This window comes from Paroedura picta, chromosome 4, assembly GCF_049243985.1.
Source record: "Paroedura picta isolate Pp20150507F chromosome 4, Ppicta_v3.0, whole genome shotgun sequence".
In the NCBI taxonomy this organism is placed as follows: domain Eukaryota; kingdom Metazoa; phylum Chordata; class Lepidosauria; order Squamata; family Gekkonidae; genus Paroedura; species Paroedura picta.
Window position 1 is genome coordinate 50,267,515 of NC_135372.1, and position 24,465 is coordinate 50,291,979.

The 24,465-nt window shown below is 41.2% G+C and overlaps 1 protein-coding gene across 8 annotated transcripts in view; it reads left to right on the forward strand.

Annotated features, from left to right (window-relative positions):
• Window positions 1-24,465, forward strand: part of NR5A2 (nuclear receptor subfamily 5 group A member 2) — a 184,615-nt gene that overhangs the window by 139,108 nt on the left and 21,042 nt on the right. The window lies entirely within an intron of this gene.

Genomic DNA, 24,465 nt, shown 5'->3' on the forward strand with positions numbered 1-24,465 from the left:
CGTGTTACTCATGGGGGGATCTCTAACCCCATCGCTAGTCATTTCTCACATGGTTCAGTGGAGGGAGAGACTCACAAGGGGAGTCTTGTGGGAGCAAAGTCACCTGGTATTCAGGGTCTTCCACTGTTGCTGCCAGCTCCCAAGGCAGTTGCTTGCATTCTTTGCCTCTGCTGCTGAGCCCAGTATGGCTGCCAATGTCTTCCACTGCTATAGCCAAGTGTCCTCTGTGGTCACTGCCAGGGCCGGCATATCTGCTGGTGTCTTCTGCTGCTACAGTAGTTGCCAGTGTCTTCCATGTCTGGGACCAGTGCAGTTGCAGGCATCTTCCGCCAGCCCTGGGCCTGGCTGCCAGAGTCCTTCAGCTCCTCATCCTATAAGAGTGCTGTTTCTTTCTTTTTTTTTAATTTTAGATTTTTCTGCACACTTGCAGAAAAATCTCCTTGGACTCCATGTGGCCCCAATCAGTGGATTTAGCTATCCACAGATCACAGTCACATGTGGCTAATACTATATAGATAGAACAATGGAATCATTTTCTGAACTACAGTAAGAACCATCAGTCTGAACAATGGGGGCAGTGGTCAAGAGAAGAAGCAAGATTTTCTCCTCACCATCACTTTCCTCCTAAACATTGTAAGCCCATGATACATCAGGACAGGGGCAGTGGGATACAGCAAGAGTGCCTGGGGTCAGAAATAGGTGTGAGTTTTCAAACAATCCCAGATTGTATAGTGTTTATCACATAGAACATACCTGCATTGCTTTGTCTTTTGATTTTGATCCTTGGACATGCAAGGGTATGATGCTGGGGAAATGTATATGTATTTTGATTATCTGTTCTAGGCAGAAGCCCTCAGCTGCTTTTTCTGTATTAAAGACCAGACCTTTTTAGATAATTCATGAACAGTACCAGAATCTCCCGATTTGTATAAAATATTATTGTACTGGGTCAGTATATTTCACAAGACAAGCTTTTTCAAAAGGCATAGAAAGGCCACAGGGTAGAAATATATTTGTATTTTAAAAGGATACAGTGTATTTTAAAAGACTTCTTAACAATGCACCTTTTGACAAGGTAGCAAATTCATCATTGCTGTTGTTAATACTTTTTTAAAAGCAATAACGAAGTGTCAAAGTGTAAATCAATAGTTTTTATACAATTACTGTTGAGATATCAGCCTTTTCTAGAGATCAGGGACTGTAAAATGAGAAGAAAAAGAGCTATAGAATGGGGAAGATATCTGTGCAAGACAAATTAGTTAAATCAGCGCAGTTCCAGTGAATCACTCAAGGAAAAACTTCACTTCTCAGGAACAAAAAAAGGATTGGGGAGAAGGATTTTTATTGAATCCAAGATGAGAAATTTTTCTGTCATCTGATGGCTTAATAAGAATGACTTAAATTACCTTTTGCACACTGGATTTATTGCCTAGGGGTACCAAAGAAAAATAAACAGAGCTAAATCCTGCAGCTTCCCTACAGGCATTAGGGTAGAATAAAGAATTTATTTATGTGCAACATTTATATCTCACCTTTCTACTTCCAAGCCTGCACGGCAGAAGAAAGTTGGATCAAAAGAAAGAAAGAAAAAGAATATATTGGTCTTTCATACATAGAATCGCATGGATTAGAATGCCTCATATTTAGTGTATTTCAATGTTGTAACCTTTGGAGCAAAAAAGATTAGAAATTCTGCAAACAGCAGAATGAGTAAACCTGGACAGACAGGAATATTTCTGTAGAGAAGATTCCAGGGGCAACTGTCAAGGCTGATTGGCACAGAGTGTCAGCTGAATGCTCCTGCCACTGTGGACACTTATATGGGAGGCTAGGGGACACATGTTTCCTGTGGCCCAGGGTCTGAATCTTCCACATGCAAGTGGATTTCCTAGTAGTGACTAGATAGATGCAGGGTTCCCTATAGAGGCCAGCAGGCGCAAACTCTGCCCTAGTGCATGTCAGGAAACAGAATTGTGTTTGTGTCATGGATGCAGATTATGGTTTTGTAAATACCAGATATGCCAGCTGGCTGTAAATTGCCTGTACTGTAAAAATGGATAGCTAGCAGACCGCAGTAGTCCAGGCATAGGGATTTGCTTATGCTTTTTTGGGGGTGGGGGTGGGGGTGGGGGAGTCGCCTAAGTGAGTTCCTTTGGGCTCTTCATGTCACCTGAACATACCAGGAATGCAACTGCTCTTCTTAGCTGTCAACATTCCGACTTCCTGACTTGACCTTCACATTGAAACATGGTCACTTTGCTTCAGCTCGGCACACTCAAAACTCTAGAATCTTAATTTCAGTCATTTCAAGTCCACCCGACTTCCACTGTTTGCACACTAGGGATCTTGTCACTTTTTGGGACGGTGCTAGCAAGTTTTGAGGATTTGGCTTAGATCTTCTCTTTGTTTATGCACCTCTGTCAGACCACTGCAGGAAAGGTCCTCTGCTGAAGGGGGAGACACGTTCCTCTCATGCAAGGGACTTTGAAGCTCCTTGAACAACAGTGGTCAATCACCAATAGAAGAATTGTGCTCAGCAAGAGAGAACCACTTCCCCAGTGCCCTGGCAAAAGCACACATGGACGAATCAGCCTAATTCAATTATTTTTAAAATATAAATCTACATAGTGCTTTGCTTCATTTTAGTCCCCATTTAGCACTGGAGATTTATGACTGGACCTCCTGCTTTTTTTTTTTTAGAACTTAAGTTTTATTTTAAATACTTCTTCAAGTCTGTTCTAGCAGTTTTCCTAGGGCTGAAGTATTTAATACTTCTTCTGTTATTTCACCAGTCCAAATGGCCCCCTCCCCAAGCTTCTATTAGTGCTAGCTTAAAAAAAAAAAACTACAGTTACAGAATCTGCTTCAATATTTCTTACTCTGAAGGTACGAGGCAGAGGATTTAGTTCAGTGAAAAGAAATGGGTGGGGAATATGAAGGACCTCCTATCCCAGCAGACTGCTCCAGTCTTCCGTCTCAGGCATCACACATAATTGGGCTATAAAAGTTACTCTGGTATTATCTGTGCATTGTGTTGATAGGCACACAAAGAGTCTTGATGACTTTGCCTATTAGACACGGGTAAGTCTTCTCACCAGTCAAGCTCAGGCATTAGAAATGGTTAAAAAAAGCTAAGGCAAAATGAATCATCAGCTTGTCTTAAAACATTGGGGTTCTAAATGAGGATCTGTCTTCCGAGATGTTGATTATCAGGGAAGGATAAGCTGCTCTTGCAGGAATTAATCGTATCTTCTAAATTAACTGAGTGGACAGCAAGACATCTCTTACCTTCATTTTGCATGGGAGATATTTTCACAGACATTAAACAGCACGGCCAAAATGTCTAAGGAGCCATGTAGCCTCTGTGATGAAATATTTAAAGAGATCTTTTGCATTTCAGTGGTATTTTAAATTAGCGGAATAACTGAATTACATTTGAAAAATGCTCACGTTTACTTTAAATAGTCTTTACACTTGATCCCTTTCATCAGCAACTTCAAGTGCTTTGCATGCATTTAGGCAGTCTGCTATCCGTTCGCTCTGATGTTTTAGATTCTCCTGTAAAGAGCTGAGCTTGGCTTCAAGTCCAAATGTGAGAGGATATATAAATCTCAGAAGTGAAGAGCCAGTTTTCTTCTTCAGTGTGCTGTTGTCCACAGAGTCATGCATCCAACACAAGGGCTTCAAGCCCTGGCCCAAATTAGGGCGTTGGATGGCCTGAGGCAAGAGAACACAGATTCTTCCATGTTCCCTGTCTTACTGCGGTGGTTAGCAGAGGCCCAGCTGGGGCAGGCCTGTACGTAAGGGAAGAGCCAGGCTTTTGAGGCCCAGTTCCTCCCCCACACATACAGTGTCCCTACAGAGACACAAAATGCCCTGTTCAGCTTCACGGTGCTGCGGAGCGAAATGGGGCAGGTCTACATCCACCCAGCAGTGGGATTCCTGTTGCCCCCCACCCCCCCTGCTGCCACCGCCATTGTGAGGCACAGCAGACCTTTCCCTCTCCAGAGATGTGCATGCCCACATGCACAACTTTGGAGCAGAAGTGTACACCGGGGGATTTTGTCAGGGGAACCAGCAGCAGCCCAGCGCAGTGTCGCTCATCATAATTGGTTTATGGGGGTTTTGCTCTGGTGGTTTCCCTTGCTTTCAAAGTGCATTTCTGTTGTGTGTTTTCACTCATTCTGCTTCTTCATCAGTTTCACTAAACGTCTTAATCAGGATTAATTTTATCTTCTACATCAGTTCTCACTTCAGTTCCCAGTTTCTGACTGCTTTATTTTTGGCTTATTTGAGAGTGCATTAGGGGCAGTTCCCCCTCACACTTCATTCAGAAGCCAAAGTTAAATCAAAAGCATAAAGGTTCCATCCGATATGTTCTCCCGACCATTTCCCTGCCGCTTGGAGGACGCTCCTCCAGCACTGCCCACATTGGACTCATACCTCCTGCTCCATACCTTTTGTGTCTCCTCCCTCCATTTGGTTGACAAACTCAATCTGTTCCCATTTCCCAGCTTCAAAATATTTTTCTCTTTTTTTGACAGGTGGGCCCTGTCTAGCAAAGGCATGCTAAATGCTAGACTGGGATCACCTGTGCAGAAGTGAGCACTGATATCAATAAGCAACTTTCCACTTTCTGTGGGGGAAGGGCATGGTGAGGGAGCCATGGGGGCCAGTTCATTGTGTAAATTGCAAATGGTTTCAGCAAGTGCAGCAGGCAGCCAACAGTAAGTCCTTGTGTGTATGACCGTAATCAGCTGCAGTGTGTGCATGTGTATCTTTGTGGGTTTCTTTGTATATGCACATGAGGCTCTGTCCAAGGAGCCACTTTGTGGATGCTACTTCGGCAGAGGGAAGAAGTTCAGACTTTTCCTGCCAATGGCTTTTCAATCCATCTGTCATGCTGTTCAACAATAAACATACTTTTTCACTAGACTTTCTCCCCTTGATCTAACCCCTCCCCCCATTTACATCTAATATATGTTAAGTTTGTACATGGATACCGCTTATACACGATTATATACAGTACTCAGTAATTCCACAGAGCAAAACTGGAGAATACAGAAAGATGTAGAGTGCGCACACAGCGTTTGAATTAAGCTATACCAGCTTAAATGCAGTGAAAATCAAGAGTAAGCTGTGTGTACAGAAAAGCCATAAGGCTCCATTTTCTTTAACAATTATAAAGGTAAAAGGTAAAGGTATCCCCTGTGCAAGCACCGGGTCATGTCTGACCCTTGGGGTGACGCCCTCCAGCGTTTTCATGGCCGACTCAATATGGGGTGGTTTGCCAGTGCCTTCCCCAGTCATTACCATTTACCCCCCAGCAAGCTGGGTACTCATTTAACCGACCTCGGAAGGATGGAAGGCTGAGTCAACCTTCAGCCGGCTGCTGAGATTGAACTCCCAGCCTCATGGACAGAGCTTCAAACAGCATGTCACTGCCTTACCACTCTGCACCACAAGAGGCTCTTATATAACAATTATATAAGGTTGTAAATCAAGGGTGATAAGGTACACTCCAGGAAAAAAAAGTTATATGCATTTTATTGACATCAGTGGGCCTTAAAGCCACAATTTTCTTTGGTTTGGATCCAAATTTTAAGAGATATGTGGCTGACTTCTAAAAACCCTAGGCTCAATGATTGAATTTCAATTACATAACGCTTTGGCCACTATCTTGCTAACTACCCATTTTGTTTTTCACTGATGGGCATCATGGCACATGAGGAGAAGGGGTTTTAGACTCTCTCCCAACCTGCACTGCTTTCCCAGACTAAATTGTTTCTGATTTTGCTCTTTGTCCTATTGAAGGTTGCATTTATACTGGTGGTGCTGTTTTAACTGGGAATACGGAGGATGGGACTGAAGCCCCCTTTTGGGATATACCATAGTCCTGATTTGAAATGGACCATTACATGATTGAGAACTTACTTCCTAGTGGAGAATTACCAGCTTGCTGGAAATAAGAGTGGAAAGAACAGACACAGCCTGAGGAAAAACCTAACAAGTAGTTACGCCCTTGACCCTTTATGTGTTCACCTTACACTGTAGTTGGTGTCTCATACGTTCTCAGTGTATCTCTCTGGCTGGTGATTGAAGTGTTTCTGCTTTCTTTTCTTGGTATTTTCTGTTCCCTCTGACATGTTCTCAAACCTTTGTTTATTGTTTCTCTTTTACTCTTTTCCTAAATTCACAAGATCTGCTTTCTTCCCCTCTCCAAAGTAAGAAGTTCTGTACCACCACAAAGGTAGAAGGATCATGTCTCCTTATACGTCAGAAGAAACCCTTGTAGGGTAATAAGAACTCCTACATTGATCCTGCCAAGGGTTGCCAGCTATGGGTTTGGATATACCTGGAAATTTGGGGGATGGAGTCTGAGAAGGGCAGGATTTGGGGGGGGATGGGACTTCAATGAGGTATAATGCTATTGAGTCAGCACCTGGAGGATGGCAACCCTGATCCCAGCCCAAAGAGTAGAGAAGTCATAGATACTTATCCTACATGAATCTAATTCCCCTTTAAGGCTTTTTATTCCTGTGACCATCACTACATCCTCTGGCAGCAAATTCCATATTTTAATCACTCTCTGCATTAAGTATTTCCTTTTGTCTATCCTAAATCTACTGCCCATTAGGGTCATTTGATGTACTCAAGTTCTAGTATTCTAGGAGAGGAAGAAAAAATTATATTCAGATCTCATGCACTTCTCGTTAACTGTTTATATGTTCTTTAACAGATTGATCTAGAGATGCTACATCCTTTCTCAACTTTTTTACCATTGAGAAAACCCTGAAACATTCTTCTGGCTTCAAGAAACCCCAGAAGTGATGTGATCATGCAGAATATAGTTGGGAATCATAGCTGTGTACATGCCCACCTGGGGGCCCTCCCCTTCCCACCCCATCCAGGCCCATCACTGATCATTTGGGAGGGGAGAGGGGTTACACGACCACATATGGTCATATCACAATAAACGTTTAACAAATTTTAAAAATATATAAAAATTAATTAACTCCCACCCATTTAGCAAACTCTTCCAGGGCCCTCAAGAAACTCCAGGCCTTCATGGTTGAGAAAGTCTGATCTAAAGTAATATGTAAGGCAAATTTGAATTTACCAGGTAGATCATCTCAACAAGGAGAAAAAATTGAAACAAATATCAAAATTAGTGATGTCTCAGAATGGCTTAGCTGCCCTTTTTTGTTTATTGCCAAATTTCATCTGGAATACAATATGCAGGCAAAAGACACCAGCGCATCTTGTGGGATGCCTGAAGAACTAGCAATGTTTTTCAGGGTGGGTGTGATTGAGCCTCTCCACCACAAGCTAAATTGGTTTACTCAGAAGTTAATCCCAGATGAGTTTTTTTTCCTGGAAAATATACACAGAATAGCAGCCTAAAATAAATTGCTGTTGTTTTTATGTAAAACATTGATTAGCCACCTTTTTTCCTTATGCGGCTCAAGGGGGCTTACATTATAGAATAAATAAGAACATAAAAGCTGAAATTTAAAATCAAAATTCAGGACTGCTAGTGAACTTCACCAAATATGGCCCCAAACAAAACCCTCCTCAGTTATTCAAAGTATGGAAGATTTAAGCTGAACCTGGGAAAGACACTTAATCATATTAGAACCACAGGTTCACACGGTACTTTAATTTAAACTTTGAAAGCTTGTTAAGAGACATTGCTTTTGTATGGCCTTATACTCTCAGGCATGGCTGTGTCCTGTTTCAAGTGATCCCCGCCACACAGACTACAATCCAGTCCTTGTTTTCCCTTTACCAAAACTTTCCATTTGTCCTGCTCGCTTTCATGACGCGGACTCAGCAAGGATGATTTGTCAGAGCTTCCATCTGAACAGTTTGTAAAGTGAAATGCCAATAGGAAGAAAGTTAGACATCATTTCACCCATGTCCAGTCACTTGTCTGTCTGCTGAGCTTAATGCTAGAATAGGCAACGACTGATGGGCACAGTCCTCTTATCACTGTCAGGACCACAGATAAATGTACTTCATTTAAGAAATGAAGGCTTTATCAATGGGCAAATAATTGCAGAGCAACTATTGATCCCACGTCTCACTTAACAAGAGACAACTGGGACTTGTAGAAATGGTAAACATTTAATCATTATGTATGGCAAACTGCGGGCTCTGACTTGAAAGCAAAGAAAGGCTTAGAGGCCAAAATGCCACCCTTTGTAATGTGACAACAGTGTGTGTACTCTGATATGACAAAAAAAATATATTCGTAATCCAGATTCCATGCCAAGAAAGACAGAAATCTTCCACCTGCAAACGAATCAGAGGCGGACGTTTTGTGTTGCTTGAATAATTTATTCTGCTCCTGCTCTTCAAGAGGAAAGAAAGGGCGGTGTGGGGCACCAAAGATCAGCCCTTTGCCACTGGCAAGCTCATCCAGCCGTTACTCTGCTGACTCAGATTTTATCAAGCAATGCTCTGACACTTTAAAGCTTAACATTACTTTAATCAGAGGTAGATGCTTCCTTTAAAAGAAAAAGAAACCTGAAATTCTCAAAAAGGCAAATTCTTTTTGTGAGTCTTTGGGCTTGCATAGGACTGCAGAACTGCCTGGACTAATTCAGCCTCCTCTAATGCAATATTATTTAGTCGGAATTTGCCCTATCAGATCTGTTAATGACACAGTAAGCTATAAATCCACAGACGCATAAATATTATCCATGTGGAGACAGGCAGAAATAACTGCTTCTCTGAACTCTGTAGACTGTGCTAGATTAACTATTAAGCTAGCAATTGTTCAGAGGACTGTTTAGGGCTGTTGTATTGCCTGGCTGCTCATCCCATCTGGCCAATCAAGCCAGTCAGCCCATATACCAAGTTTTAATCTTTAAAGCAAGTCTCTAGGCTATCTAGACCCAGAGATAGAAGGCAGAATGTGCAGACAATTTTCTGCTTAATTAAGGCCAGAGAAACAGCCTGGCCCCTTCTAGCCAATGAAGGAAGTCATGGCAGCCTTAGAAATGAGAAGGCCAAACTTTGCTTCCATTTTGCCACTCAGGCCTGCAGCAACATCTGACAGCTTTGCCAGGGTTTTCTGCTTCTTAGAATTTGTTTCCAAGAATACAATCTTAAGGGAAAGTATCTTGTTCCCTCCATTGAATTTCCAAAAGTTTCAACAGTAATGTGATAAAAATGTAGTCTCTTTAAGAATATGAAATAGTAGAATGTATCGTTCCCTTCTCCATCTTTATTTGTAAGTTTGATAGTAGCAGAAAAACAGTGTTATCTTTATATTTCAAAATCAGAACTTATCTTGTACGGTGTACTAGTACATTGAATGGAACCCAATGAGATGACACTACCTAGTACACGGAGAGCAGTCTTGTGCTTTTGTCTCTGGAAGATGTGGAGGTTGGAGAGAATTTGGCTTAGCTAAAAAAGTGTCAGCTTTGTATTTGTTTCCTTTTTACACATTAGCGTTTCAAACCATTTTTGTTTAAAAACCAAATGTTCACACAAACTTTGAGAGCCAAACCAAACATTCTGTAAAATAGGAGTCTCTTATTTTTAATTACATACTTACTCTTTTAAAGAACTATTCCTATATTATATTACTACTACTACTATTATTATTAATATTAATATTATTATTAATATTATTGGATTTATTACCTGCCACTCCCAGCAAGCTAAGTGGTATTTCATATTCTGATCTTTAGCATATGCTTTGATTGGGTATGCTTTTAAAAAGAACATTAGACTCAAAACTTGGCATTCGAATGGAGCACCAGTGTAGCCCCTGTTGGCATAGACAATGGCCAAACTGTGGCTCTTCATATGTCCATGGACTACAATTATTCTGTTTCTGACTCTAACAATTAAGAGACTCAAAAACACACATAAACGCCTGGACTTATCAATATTAAAAAGTCATAACAAGTCATGCAACCACCAAAAGGACACAAAACATTGTGCAAGTTTTCAAGCTTATCAGAACTGTTCATGAGACTGGAAAGTACAGAAAAATAAACTTGGACAGAGCAGATTTTTCAGGTCATATTTAGAACTTACCTTCCCAGTATTCTTTGTGAGATGCTGAGTAGGCATCTTGTTCTGAATTGTTGCTGTTATCAGTTTACAGCAGTTACATTCTGGGAAGAAGTAAATAAATGGAAAGCCATCACATATAATTACATGTGGTGTTTGTGTGTGTTAATTATGAAGAAGCTACTGATTCTGCGCTCATATCTTTGAAACTTTAACTTTGGACTATAGCTGCTTCATTACTAGGGAAGGTTGGTTATGCCCTTATGAGAAGAATATTTATACCTTGTAAAAGTAATAGGACAAAAATACTTCCATGAAAGATTTTAAGTATGTTTATTTAAAATGGTAAAGAATGTCTGGGCCTTTCTGTGAAACTCTACCACTTCTTTCTTGTATCTGTGTTTAGCATAGTCAAGAGAGAAGTATCATACAGATTAGAATAGCATGAGGTGCCATGGTATGATTTAGCTAGGGCTGTCAAACCTGGGAACATGGCAGGGAGGGGGGCAACAGCCAACCCCCAAAAAAACCCAGAAGTGGCATCATGCCTCTCCAGAAATTGTCCAAATAACTGTGATAACATCATGGAGATTTCAGCAATTTCTAGAGAGGACTGACTCCACTTTTGTCAAAACTGGCTTCTGTCGGGCAAAGGAAAACTTGGTTACTGCCAAATTCAGTACAGTGTGTCTTTCAAAAAGGGGCATGAAAGCTCTCCATAACAGTCTACTCAAAATATGTTTATTGTTAGATTGCCTCAAAATTCTTCAGAGAGTCTGGACAGGAATTTTGAAACTTTGCTTTCTGTGAAGTTTGACGACCAATTTAGCTAGATAGGATTAGAAAGAATATTAATGGTGAAAATCACAGTGTCCTTACCAAATTTCCACGGCTCCTTGGAAAGAGATCCTTCACAGATTTGATGGCCACTTACTATAAATGAAATTTTAACTTAAATGATTTATAGGTGTATATCTTTTAGAGTGCATTAATATTTGAGGGAATAGATTCTTTTCGTGATAAACATTAGAACTCTTTGTAACATAGTCTTCCCATTCTCTTCTCCTGCTTTAATACTCAGATTGTATCTGTTGAACATAGGGAAGGCTGTCCTACTATCTCCATTCTGGTTAGCACTCAAACAATTGCTTCTAACTCAGTATCAGGCATTCCAGTTTTGGAGGGGAAAACACTCAACAACTTCAAATAGAAGTACACGTTTCAGCTCTAATTTCCACATAACATATGCATGGGTGGATAGTGCCAGAAATTCTGTTTCCTGAAGTTTATGGAAATACTAGGAATTCAGAATGGCTTGATTAGCATTCAGGGGAGGTGAGCACTCAATATTTATACCACAGAGAGTTGGTAGAAGCAAATAATTGTACATAAAACTGATGCTTGTCTTAATTAAAGTGTTATAATAGGTGTTGGGTGGGAATTTTTTTCCTAGTGAGCAAAGCAGTTTAGCAATGACCAGATATAACTCATTTTGAAGTCAAGGGTTTAAACCTAATCGATATATATTTATAACAAGGAAAGAAGTGAATATCATTTATTACAGGGTGGCAGCTAACTGTAATGGAAGATAGTACAGTTAGTTAAGAATATGGTTTTGTCAAACAATCACTTTTGACAAAATATTTATCTTCTGGTTCTAAATGCTCATATTAATTGCTTGCTTGCTTCTGGACTTCAATGCCCTTCACTGTCAAATGACAATTTCTAAGGCAAAAAAAGCTGGAACTAATGCAGACGGCTGTTTAAAGAAGAATGATCAAAGGTTGTTTACTCAGAAATGTCCAGTATTACAGGAATGCCCTGTGTTGGGAGCTGCTGATATAAAGTATCTATTTGAATATTGATGAACAGGGAGAAAGAATTCTCTTTTCAAGTTAGGTAGTAGTCATCAAATAACAAAATGGCCTTTTAAAATGAATTGGGTTAAAATATGTTTTCTTCTAAATACGCTTACTTTGTGGCTTTCACAAAGATTCTAGATAGAGTCATCTGTGGAGCATTAACTGAAAAATTATTACAGCAGCAGCAGCAACAAATTCCTGTAAGATAGACTGGGATTATGATTTTCATGTTAGGAACAATATAGATTGAAAACTTGTCCAAGATCTTCCAGATATTCGGAGTTTACAGCTATAAATTCACCCAGAAAGATCATAAGAGTTCAAGCAAAGGGTTTCTGAACAGCTTATAAAAACACAGGTGTGTTCTAGTGAATATACAAGAACAAAATGATTTTAGCAGCTTCATTAAATTTGTGCAAGCTTTAAAATGGAATAGAATGAAGAGAGTCAGAAGTCTTTCACTTTCTCATATCTTAAATCTAAACTAATATCTTCTTCGTCATCATCTTCTAAGTGGCCTGAATTTCCTCTTGCCATAATTAGTGGGAAACTGCAGAACAGTGAGCATATTTTTTTAATGGAGTGTCTAAACATGCTCATAGTATTATTGGTCTATATGGGAGTAGGGTTAAATGAGGACTGTTGAATTTAAAATCAAATCATTCTATGAATTTACAGATTCTGTATTGCCTTTCCTATTCTTTGCTTTCTAAATTTTTTTCTTAGGAAAAAACAAAAACACCCTCTTTACGCCCCATATATCATAACTATCCACAGGAATCAAATAATGGAAAATGAACTGTGATTCCCAAAGTTGTTACAGATGCTAAATGATGATGTATGAGATGAAAAGTGTGACAAACTGGCTTGCCCATGCAAGACTGCTCTTGTGGTAGAAGGAATGTTTCTCTCTGACACATAGCTTCTTCTCAACCATCCCTTTGAGGTTTCTAGATACTGTAAGTTCAATGCAAAAGCAAACTTCCATCCAACTAGCTTGTAATCTTTGGCCACAGTCCTCAAACCCAGCGATTTTATGCTTCAACAATAAAGAAGACTTTCAGATATCATTCTAAACCCCTGCTTGAAAGTAGCTTAGCTATGGTGCTGAAGTCACCCAGAAGTTGTATCAGCATGTCAGATACATTGGGAGGTTACACTCTGGCTTTTGGCAAAATTCTATGATAGAATTTGCTTCAAACTATAGAGATTTCCCAAAAACCAGGAGTCATCCCCAACCTTTGGTATGATGTATGAATTGACATAATTATGGGCATTATTCCATCTCCAGAGGCTGCCTCATGGAGATGAGAGTAAAGTTAGAAACTTAGAAAATTGAACATTGAGAAGGCAGAAAACAAAAGCAGAAAGTTAAATAATGGACTATCTGCATGTTAACATAGGCTGGATCCATACTAGCATTTCTTTACATGCAAAGAACTCCTGAAATACTCTTCCAGAGACAGGGGATTCCCTCGCCCCAAGGAATAGGATTGCAGGGGACATTTGCAGGAAGGAGGAAATGAGAAAAGTTATACTTCGCAGGCATTACTCTCTGGAAATTCTAATCTCAATCCAAGGCACAATTCAGCATGATGCATGAGTTAAGGCTGCTGGCAGGGTTTAAAGACGCAAAGTTGTACCGCACTAGTTGCTTAAGGAATAAAATAGTTTTATTTAGAAGAGAAACGACTTTGTAAGTAAGGGAGGAGAGAGATAGTCCTAACTGCCTAATTGATTGACATTATGGAAGGAAAGCTGGCAGGAAGTATGCTCAAAGAAGCCTCCAGTTGAGGCAGTCAGGAAATTCCTAATCTAAATAAGCTAACCACATATCTCCTCCGATGTCCTATAGGATATTAAATCATGCCCATTACAGATCTTGCATGTTCTCACAAAGGCAGCCTAAGCAGTATAAAGATTTAATGTCTTTAGAAACGTAATGTTTTAGAAATAGGTTGATTTGCTATTGATATACCCAGAAATCTGCTTATTAAAAAATATATAAGAACTTCTAACAAGGTCAAACAGATCCTATTCCACTTCAGTTTATTTTAAAGTGTCCAGTGTTGTAAGAAATATTTGGTCCTGGTATAGTCCTGTTTATTAGCACAAATGGACAGAACAGAATAAAGAATATCACAAAACCTTAGAAAGAAAAATGGCTGTAGTGATTCATCTTAGACAAAAGCGCTCCTTGAGAACAATCCCTTTGCCGGGGTCAAAAGAAAAGATTTGCTAGCTCTACAGTGAAATCTTATATGGGAACTTTACATATCTTTACACTGTGTTATTGTCTAAATAGTACATATGGATCAAGGCATTCTCCTAGACTGCCTATGAATCTGCAATAAAATAATGTTCCAATTAAATTTCTCATACTAAACCACAGAAGTCAGTATACTGCCCTTAAGACTATGCTGCTATTTGGGAGTGCCAGAGATTTATGCTACTGGTTTCACTTGTGATATCCATGTGGAGTCATGGCATCCAGGCAGCTTCACGGCAACCCTATTTTGGGGGAAAGTTTTCACTGAATTTTTAAATAGACAAGGATGCCAAATAATAATAAATACAGCTGTACTTAGGGTGGCCACCACAAAGCTGTAAAAATTCTAGAAGATTGGAGGTGGGAGGGGAGTAGATACTTAGCAGGACAGAGTTTGGAGAGGAGAGGGACATCAGCAGTCCACCCCCCCAAGGCTGCCATTTTCTCCAGGGGAACTGATCTCTGTAGTGTGAGGACAGTTGTATCTTCAGGTCTCACTTAGAAGCTGACAATCCTAGTTAGACCAGACCAACATCAAGCGCCATACAAAAATGATGATGTTGATGTTTTCTTGTTGATGCTGATGATAAAAAAGAAGAAGCGGTGACTTCTATTGGCTGCTCAGAAAAGTGAGAACAAGACCATTTCCACATGAGGAATTTGCTCCTGCATAGCCTCCCATTGCTTGCAGGTTTTAGTGTTGCTTCCACATGACATAGGCAGCAACCCACAGCTGTGCAGGAGTTGAGATCCGGTTTGCTACATGATGAGGGAAACTGCAAAAAACTTACTTCCCTTTCTTGTGCTGCAAATTGGGACACAAACAGGGATAAGCCCGTCTGACAGGAAAAACACATAACAATCTTGGTAGCATTTTGGATGCCCTGCACCCACCCTCTCCTCTCCATTTCCAGATCGGGGACAAAAAACTATTAAATGGTGCAGTCTGTATTGCTGCAGGACTGCAAAGCAATGTGCCCTCAGTACAAATAAAATGTTATCTTAATTGTGCATGGTAATATTGGCATCGGGCACCTAAAACACATTCATGTTTGTGTTTTCTGGCGGTGGGGCATGAACGGAGAAAGAAGGGGGGCATATGATGAAGTAGCTGTCTCCCTATTAGCCTGGTTTCTGTGCTCTGTGTTTTAAATCTTTATTGTGAACACTCAATCATTGGGGTCCAGTTACCATGGCCAGCCTATCACAAATCTACCCAAACATAAAGAGAGACCATTATACAAAGTATCCCAAAAAGGGATCTAAGGAAATTTTTTTATTGTTGTTGCATGATCCCGTAGCAATGCGGACGTGGAATTTTTTTTCTTAATGTTTTACTGTTGCGGCATTTCCTCATAACAATGTGGAAGTGTATTTTTTAAAAAAATAATATTAATTTTTGGGACTTGGGGGGGAGTTTGAGTCCCCAAAACAACTGCTGAGAAGGGATTGGTGGCTTTTGTTGATTGACAACCCGAGGAGCGGAGGGAGAAGTACAGGTTGTTCATGGGATAACATGCAAATGCCCAGTTTCCTATCACACGTTAGCAAGCAGGAGGCAGTGTGCATTTTGCACCACCATGCGGAAATGGTCCAGTTTGTTTCTTTGCAGCAAGTGTTCACAAACTTTTAAAATGAAGTCCTAACTGTCAAAGATTCAAGTACCTTCCTTTCCCCACAAACATCAATTCTCATATAAAAACCCTCATATGTGAATGTATGGCATTGCTTGTCAGGTTTATGGTGCTGCAGAAAACCAAGCTGCATTAACCACTTTGCTGAACAAACTCAACTGTAGAATGGTTATATGGGAGTTTCCCACTGTTATTTGGTGACCTTTTGGATTCTAGCACGAGTCCCCTTTAAAATTACATAGTTGCTCCAACACAGAAAGGGCCGCTCCAGTATTGCAAGACAGAGGAGTGGTGGCTATGCTGTGGGGGAATGATGGGAGCCAGGTCAGAGGAGCACAATGCTGTCGACAATGTCAAAGATTTATGGTATGAATGAGGAGAACAGGAGGGAGAGATCACCTTTATGAATGTGAATGCTGGCAGAAAAGATAATGGGAATTAAAGAATGTGATTCAGCATTGGACCTCAGGTCATAGAAGATGAAATGCCTCAAAGAGTCCACCTTCCAGCCTTCTTTTAGCCAGAAAATTATTTATTGAAAGTACAGAACTTTCCAAACCGTCAAAAATGACAAACTCAAATGGCTGAAGGGGATTAAATAATAGAAGGTTCTACCAAACCTCTGAAAAATCTATTATCAAAATCTTATTCCAATCAAGATACCCCCGCGCCCCCACCCCCCCAAAAAAGAGCCTGAAACACCTTGGAATATCCACAAACATTACCCTGGCATGTGGTTTCTGAAATATTCCTTCAATCTGGTAACCTAGACAGTTTTCCTCTGAAGTCCAATGGGCATTTAGAAATTGAAATAGATCCTTGCAGTGCCAGTAACTTCCCAAAGTAACAGCTTTTCTTTATGGGAGAGTAAATATGATAATTGGGGAAGGCTAAATGTTAACCATTGACAAAACCACAAATAAAAGCTGCTTGGTTTGTGGTAGACGAGGGGAAAGGAAGTTCAACAAACGATAGCCTTAACAGAAGGAGGGAGGGAAAGGGTCCAGATATTTATGTGCTGAAATCATTGGGGGCACAAAGCCACAGACACTTAAGAGACTCAGCATAAATGCTCTCATTGCTATTTGGCATGTCAGAACTCCGCAGCAAAGGAAATAGTTGTGGTATACCCTGTTTCTGTGAGCTTGAATATATGAAGCTGTCTTATGTTGGATCCAACTATGAATCCACCTAGTTTCAAGCGAAGATCTTTTCCAGTGCTGCTACTTAAAACCTTTGAGACGGGGATACTCTTGCATGCAAAAGTATTTGCTGTACCATTGAGCTAAGCCTCTACTTATCATATAGTACAGCTGAAATGTTTCCATTTCATTTGTGTTGGGGGGGGTCTTTTACCACTGGCCGCCTTCTGTTTCCTTAAAGAAAGTTTTTGTACATTTAATCGTTTTGTGTTTGTATTTAGAAATTCCCTTGTAAAAGATTTCAAATGAGCTATCCGATCAATAAATAACTGAAGACTTTGCCCCTCTTCTGCAATTAATTAATTTGTGTATATTAAATGCATTTCAATTAATTGGATCCAAACCAGGCTTCTTCTGTCTGCTCTTTCTTGCTGCCCCCCCTTTTTCCCTGAAAAGCTACATTTCAAAAGTTGGGAGTCCTTTATCATGCCATGGGATGTGACAGGGTGCTCCAGAAGGAACCATAAACCACCCATCCCTCTTGCATGAAACAAAGAGTTAGAAGCCAACCCATTCTAGATAAAGTGGCATGTACAGCCTGATCTTATCAGATCTCAGAAGCTAAGTAGGGTCAGTAGTCCTCCAAGGGAAATCTCCAAGGAAGACTCTCCAGAGGAAGGCAGTGGCACAAACCACTTCAACTTCTCACTTGCCTTGAAAGCCCCTTTCTGGGGTTGCCATAAGCCAGCTGTGACTTGACAGCACTTTATGCACACACAGGAACCAGTGTATTTATAAATATATAGATGATATATGCATATAAACCATGACATCCTGAAAACTTAGCTGGGTAAAAATCGAAAGCAAACTGTTCAGATCCAATTAAAATATTTCCATCATATTGAGTGACATGAGCACAAAATGATACATGATTGGTCTGAAATTCCATCCTGCTAGTTAGTTACCAAGGGATAAGGTTCACACTGACATAGCTTAGAATTGTTGTTTATGGTATATTTACATTCTCTGATGTACAAGCTAATGCAATTATTGCTAGGGTATGGCATCTCCATTTTTAGTACACCCTTCCATTTTAGTACATCTGTGCAGGTGCAACATCATCAATGTCTGCCATGTTGCATGACTACCCATTGTAAGAAATATGCAGAGGAACCTGCTGTTGTTCATGAAGGATTGTGGTGACCACAGCAAGGAAATCCAGCCAGTTTCCCTTTGACCTTTGTAAGGAAAGCAGCTTTCCAGACCCAGACTCTTAAATCCATTGGTCTACTAGAGGGTATCATTGACCCAAGAGACTGTGATGATGTGAACCAGTAGCCCATTCATTCAACTTTCTCTTCTGTAGGGTTGCCAATCCAGTGATGGCAGTCATGGGAGTCTTGGGTGGAGGAGAAAGAGATCTGACAAAAGAACATCATGTAAGGCTGCACGAGCACTTCCAGCTGCCTACACAGCAGTAAAATCACCACACTGCACTACACTTTAGGACTCTCTCCAAACTCTGCGGTAGAAGCCATACTGACCAGGGAAATTCCTAGAGCATCACATGACACAGTGATGTCACTTCTGCAAATGCAGCCGTGACATTGTGGCAACATGCAATGCCATTTCACCCCCTCCCCTTTACCACAATACTGCGTGGCAGTGAGAATGTGGAGCTCCAGGACTTTTGCCATAAACTCTTAGGTAACTTTTAACAAACTATTCCTAACATTACATTTCCCTTCATTGGTGGAAATCAAATATAGGTTGTGGATTCTGTAGTGGGGACTTAATCCCAGCTCAGATCAGCACCACAGTGTGAAAGGAGAGCGGGGATCCAGCTTTCCCCCTGTACTGAAATAGTCACAGGAGCCATTATTAGCTCAGCGGAGATCACATGCTGGGATCAGGTATAATCTAGGTTTCCCCAATGGGACCAATAGCACTTTCTGAGGCGGCTCCAGGTCAGGATAAGGGGAGGGGCTTAAAGGCTCGTCTCCTCATATGCCATGGTCTTGATCCAACACAGATTCAATGTGCCTGGGATTAAGTTTCCAGCACTGAACCTGCAATGCTAGCTTGACTGTGCATCTCTGTTTGATTGGGACAGCATACCTGCAGTTCTGAATTGCATAGCAGACAGAAGTCATATATGGACCCTATTTCATCATAAAAGAGGCATAGAAATGTGTTAAGTAAACAAATAAAATATGCATTATTTTGCCCACAAAGAACTGACGTCTCCATTAAAACCGGGAGGGGGGGAAACCTATATGCGCCAGAGCTCCAAGATTGCATCGACGTGCATATAGGGCTCTGGATAGGACTCTGATGATTTGGGGCCAGTTACACTGGTAAATTCTTCCTTTCCACAAAAATGTATATGAACTAAAACCTGGGGCACCTGCTTTCCTGTTTCAAGAATAAGAACTGCACTCCTCCTGTCAGCCATATTCACAAAGTTGGCATCTAACATATACATATTGTTCTTTCTACTGGATGTCTATGTCTACTGGATAGGGTTGCCAACAAGACCAGAGAAAAATGCCCCATCCCTTTAATAGAGGGAGCTGAAGCTTCTTGTGCCCTGAAGGTAAATAACATCAGCTGGTCAAAAACACCTGCTAAGGCCCTATTAAAGGGACTGGACTTTTTGTTTACCTCCATGCAGTCAGCAACCCTAAGCATGGGAGCCTTGCCAGCATGAATGAATGGAATTGACTTCCAAGTAAAAACTTGTAAGTGAGGCTTTCAGAAATGAACCTCCATAGGTAGTGAACAATTTGGATCCAAATCCGTATTTAAAAATCCACAGATCTAATTAGCAATCAGGGCTCTGATTGGTTTCTACTAATGAAGTAATTTCAGCCCAATTCACATCTGACCCCATCTGGCCATTTTCTCTGCCTTCCCTTATCTGGCTTTCCCCCCTTTTGGACTGGAAGTTCACAATAATAGCAAATTAATCCTTCCTGCTTGAAACAGATCAGCTTTCGGCAACCTCCTTTCTTTTTCTTTTCTCTCTCTCTCTCTTTTTTTTAACAATGAAACATTGTGCTGTGTCCTTTAGTGCTATTACAGGCACTCAGTCTGTTAGGACATATTGGGCGATTATAGGCCAGTCTTTTCAGAGAAAGCCATGGGTTTCAAGTTAGCAGTAACCATCTATCAATTGCTGAGATTATGGCATGATTTACTGTCCCGGCATGGTGTATCCTCTGATTTTCTGCCTCCTATGAAACATTGTGCTTTCCTTTTCTATTGATGTATCAACTATAATAGTTACAAGCAGCTACAGAAAAATCAATAGTGGACTTTCATTACTGAGCACATAAAGTAAAAGAGGACCACGCTGTGAGAGCTTCTTGCTGTTAAATAGTCACTGACTGTAAGGTGCACAATAAATGTCTGTTATTTTGGTCTAAATGAAGGATGTCTGAATTTGAAACATCAAGTATCCTAGATTTTGGACACAACCAGGGCTTCAAGTCAGGTTATCTGAGCTAGCAATTCTTTTCCGAGGCAGGTAAGACGGAGGCGTCTTTCTCCACCATGACATCCGAATTTAAAAAACAAAAGGGTACCATAAGAAAAGGAATGTCCAAATCAGGGGTAGTCAAACTGTGACCCTCCAGATGTCCATGGACTACAATTCCCATGAGCCCCTGTCAGCGAATGCTGGCAGGGTTTCATGGGAATTGTAGTCCATGGACATCTGGGGGGTCACAGTTTGACTACCCCTGGTCTAAATGATTCTGGGTGTTGTGTGGTGTTGCAACCCTTCTGATGAGTCCACCTCAGCTGAACTGTGCATTTTAATTGTGTTAATGTTCACCGTATCACAGAGCCACCCTTTGGACTAAGGCAAATGGTGCAATAACCTCTATGTTGTTCTCACAGATAAGAAACCGTGATATTTGCCAGGAGGAAAAAGGTTCAAGGGGTAATTATAAATGGCTTAACTCAAGGATGCTCAGTATCGGGGATGCCCCAGGCTTCTCCTTTGTGGTAGGGAGAAAAGAGGGTCATGTAATATAAACCTCTGGTGGGATTTATTTAGATGGATTTGGATAGGGAGGCCAGCAGATTTTTGATGTTGTTTCAGGGCCTCACCCACAGGCCCAGCAGAAGAGTTCTGTCTTACGAGCCTTGTGGAATTGTTTAAGGTCCCACAGGGCTCTGATCTCACTTCACTTCATTAGCATGCCTAGCCAGGCAGTCTTAAGAACTAGTGTCATACTGTCATTAGGGTGCTGGATGAGGATCTGGGAAGTCCAAACCCAAATTCCTATTCTGCTGTGTAATTTGGGGTCAGTCACTAGGGATTGGCACAGCTGAATCAAACAAAAGTCTGGTAAATGTTTTAGGAAGGCACCATCTCTGAACAACTGTTTTGGGGCTATGAACCAGGCCAAGTTTGTGCTGAAGTTTAGTTCATGAACCATTTCATACCCATCCCTATCTCTGAGACTCACTTACCTCACAGAATTGTTGTGAAGGCAAAATGGAGAATGAGAGATTGATATACACCACTCTGAGCTGCTTAAAAGAAGGATGGAAGAGAATGTAGTGAATATCAATAAGGTATTAAAATGTATTTAGGGCTAGACAATCCAAATGACCACCTGGGTCACCAGGATTGGGGGGGGGGGGGCTGGCTCAGGAGTTCCCGTCATGGGTTACCTAGTCAACAGTTTATGCTATTTGATCTTTTGTATCAGTGCTGTTGGTGAGGATCATGACATGCGAAGCTTAGGATTTTCTCTATCCCAACATGTTATTTGAAAAACCCTGCCTGCCTGATAGCAGATACAAGCAAAGTTTGTCTAGTGGACATAACCCCAGAAAATAGATAGGTTTTATTTATTTATTTATTTATTTGTTTGTTTGTTTATTTATTTATTTATTTCTATCAACGATCTGTTCCAAGACGGAGGTCCTGTGGCTGGGTAAAAGAGGGCCGGACCAGGAAGCGCACCTCCCATGCCTGGACGGGGTGCAATTAACATCTGCCCCAACTGCCAGGAATTGGGGTGTGACCTTCGATGCCTCTCTTTCTATGGAGGCTCAGGTCACAAAGGTAGCACGGACGGCCTTTTCCCATCTTCGCCAAGCCATGCTACTATCGCCCTACCTGTCCTCGTACCACTTGGCCAGTGATCCATGCAACGGTCACTTCCAGACTAGACTTGCTCTACGTGGGCCTGCCCTTGTCTTTGATTCTGAAGTTACAACTGGTAGAGAACGCAGCTGCTAGGTTCCTCACTAGGACACCACGGAGGGCCAATATTCAGCCGGAGCTGCGACATCTGCACTGCTTACCAGTTTGTTTCCGGGTCAAGTTCACGGTGTTGGTACTGACCTTCAAGGCTATATGCGGACTGGGTCCTGTCTACCTGTGGGACTGCTTGGTTGCTTACGCCCCCCGTAGGGCTCTCCGCTCTCTGGGTATGAACCTACTGGTAGTCCTGGGCCCTCGGGATGTTCGCCTGGCCTCGACCCAGGCCAGGGCCTGCAAGACGGAGCTCTTCCTCTAGGTATATGGTGGAGTCCCGATGTTCAACCAGGACTCCCTCCATTGATCTGCGAGATCTGTAAGATCTGAGGCCTCACTCCCAGTAGGAGAACAGCAGGATGTTGTCCCTGGCTGAACGAGGGGAAGTTAGTCGACAGCTAGAGGTTCACCTGCCTCCTGATTTTGATTTTGATACTGATATTGGTATCGATAGTAACAGTTTTATTAAGGGGAATTATGGGATTTTATTGTATTTTATCATTTTATCTCGTAAACTGCCGTGAGCCCAGTCGGGAACGGCGGTATATAAGTGCAATAATCAATCAATCAATCAATCAATCAGAAATCCCGCTTCTCAGAGCCTGACCTAGTGTGAAAACTGATAGAAAGTGGAAATTATAGGCACCAATACCTATTAATGTAATCCTGTTCACTGGGAGTTATTTGCTAGATCTTGTGCATGGATGATTTTCCTCCTAGACAAATATCTTCTGATTTAGTTTCTTGTTTCTCTACAGCTCCTACTATCCCGAACAGTAATTTGATTCCCACTGTCATGATGGTCAGTTCATAGTCTGAGGAAGAGTGCTTGCACTCGGAAGCTCACGCCTTGAATAAATCTTTGTTGGTCTTAAAGGTGCAATTGGACTCTCATTTTGTTTTGTTGAGTAATTTGACAGTGAGGCATCAGAATACTAGACAAGACTCAGACATTTTTTTGGCCATTCAATGTTGGAAATTATTGAAAAAGAAATGGTATTATTTGGGTTAAATTTTTGGTTATTTATCTAATTGCACATTCCTAACACGTTTATCAAACACCCTTAGAAAATCCTAAAGAGGTAGTTTATAAGTTCTACTTTGACCTAGAAGCCTTTGCCCCATGACTCATATTGAAAGATAAAGAAGCTAGTAAACTTAGGCTAACTTATTGATCATTACAAATATTTTTAAAACCAAAGCAAATGGAATGGGTTTGATCCAGTGACCACTGTGTGTTTACACACAATGAAAATAATGAGATCTAGGACATAACCAGGTATATTTAAGTTCTCTATTAACTTTTCATTTTAATATTTCAAAGTTAAAAAGGAAAGCATTTTGCTCTGTTTTTCCACAAAATTATATGTTGTGGTCATACAAGGTGGCCTGCCTAGGATCAAAAAGGAGAAAGGGCTAAACAGCTGGTAGGTCACAATACATGGGTGGTGGGCTGCATTCAGTATGGTGCATCACAAACTGAGTAAACCTGGTATCCTGTATCCTACCTCTTCTCTCAGCACAGTTTTAACCTTTCCTCTGGCTTTCTTCAGTGCAACTTTCTGCCATGGAAGAGCCACTTGAGTTGCAGGAAGGCTTCAAATTTCACTGAGTGGAATGATGATGCACAGGCCATTATGTTTTCATACAAGAGTCCCCAACCTCTTTGAGGTTCCAGGTTCAAAATGTTGAGAGGGAATGGTGAAGGGCACCTCAAACAGCTGCCACAATGGGTGGTGCAAAACCCAAACTGGTTGCTACACCTTGCAAAGCAATTGCAGAAGGGGAATTAAATTAAATGGAGGGAGACCTGCAAGGAGGAAGCAAGAAAGAATGGGAAATAAAGAACCCCCGAAGGGGGAATGGAACCACAAACCTGGATCCTTTTCTCCAGCAGCAGCTGCTGTTGTCCCATGATCCATTCAAAAACCTGGCAGTTGAATGAGTGCTGCCAGTAATAAGCCCTGCCTTACAAAGGCACTTTCTGAAAAGCTTGGCAGCTGCTAGGGAAAGTACTGGTCAATACCATCAGGGACCCTTGCATGAAGACAGACTTGTGGCAACTTCCAACATCAGTATAAATGCAATGAAATATAAACACAATCCTGTTAAAACATAATAAAATACAGAATAAAACCCATTAATAATCAGCAGCAAGCCAAGTACCACTATAGCTCGGATGGTCCTGTTTGCCGTGGGAGATGCTGCAATTTTGCGAGGGGAGCCCCAAATTGTTCCTGGCCCCACC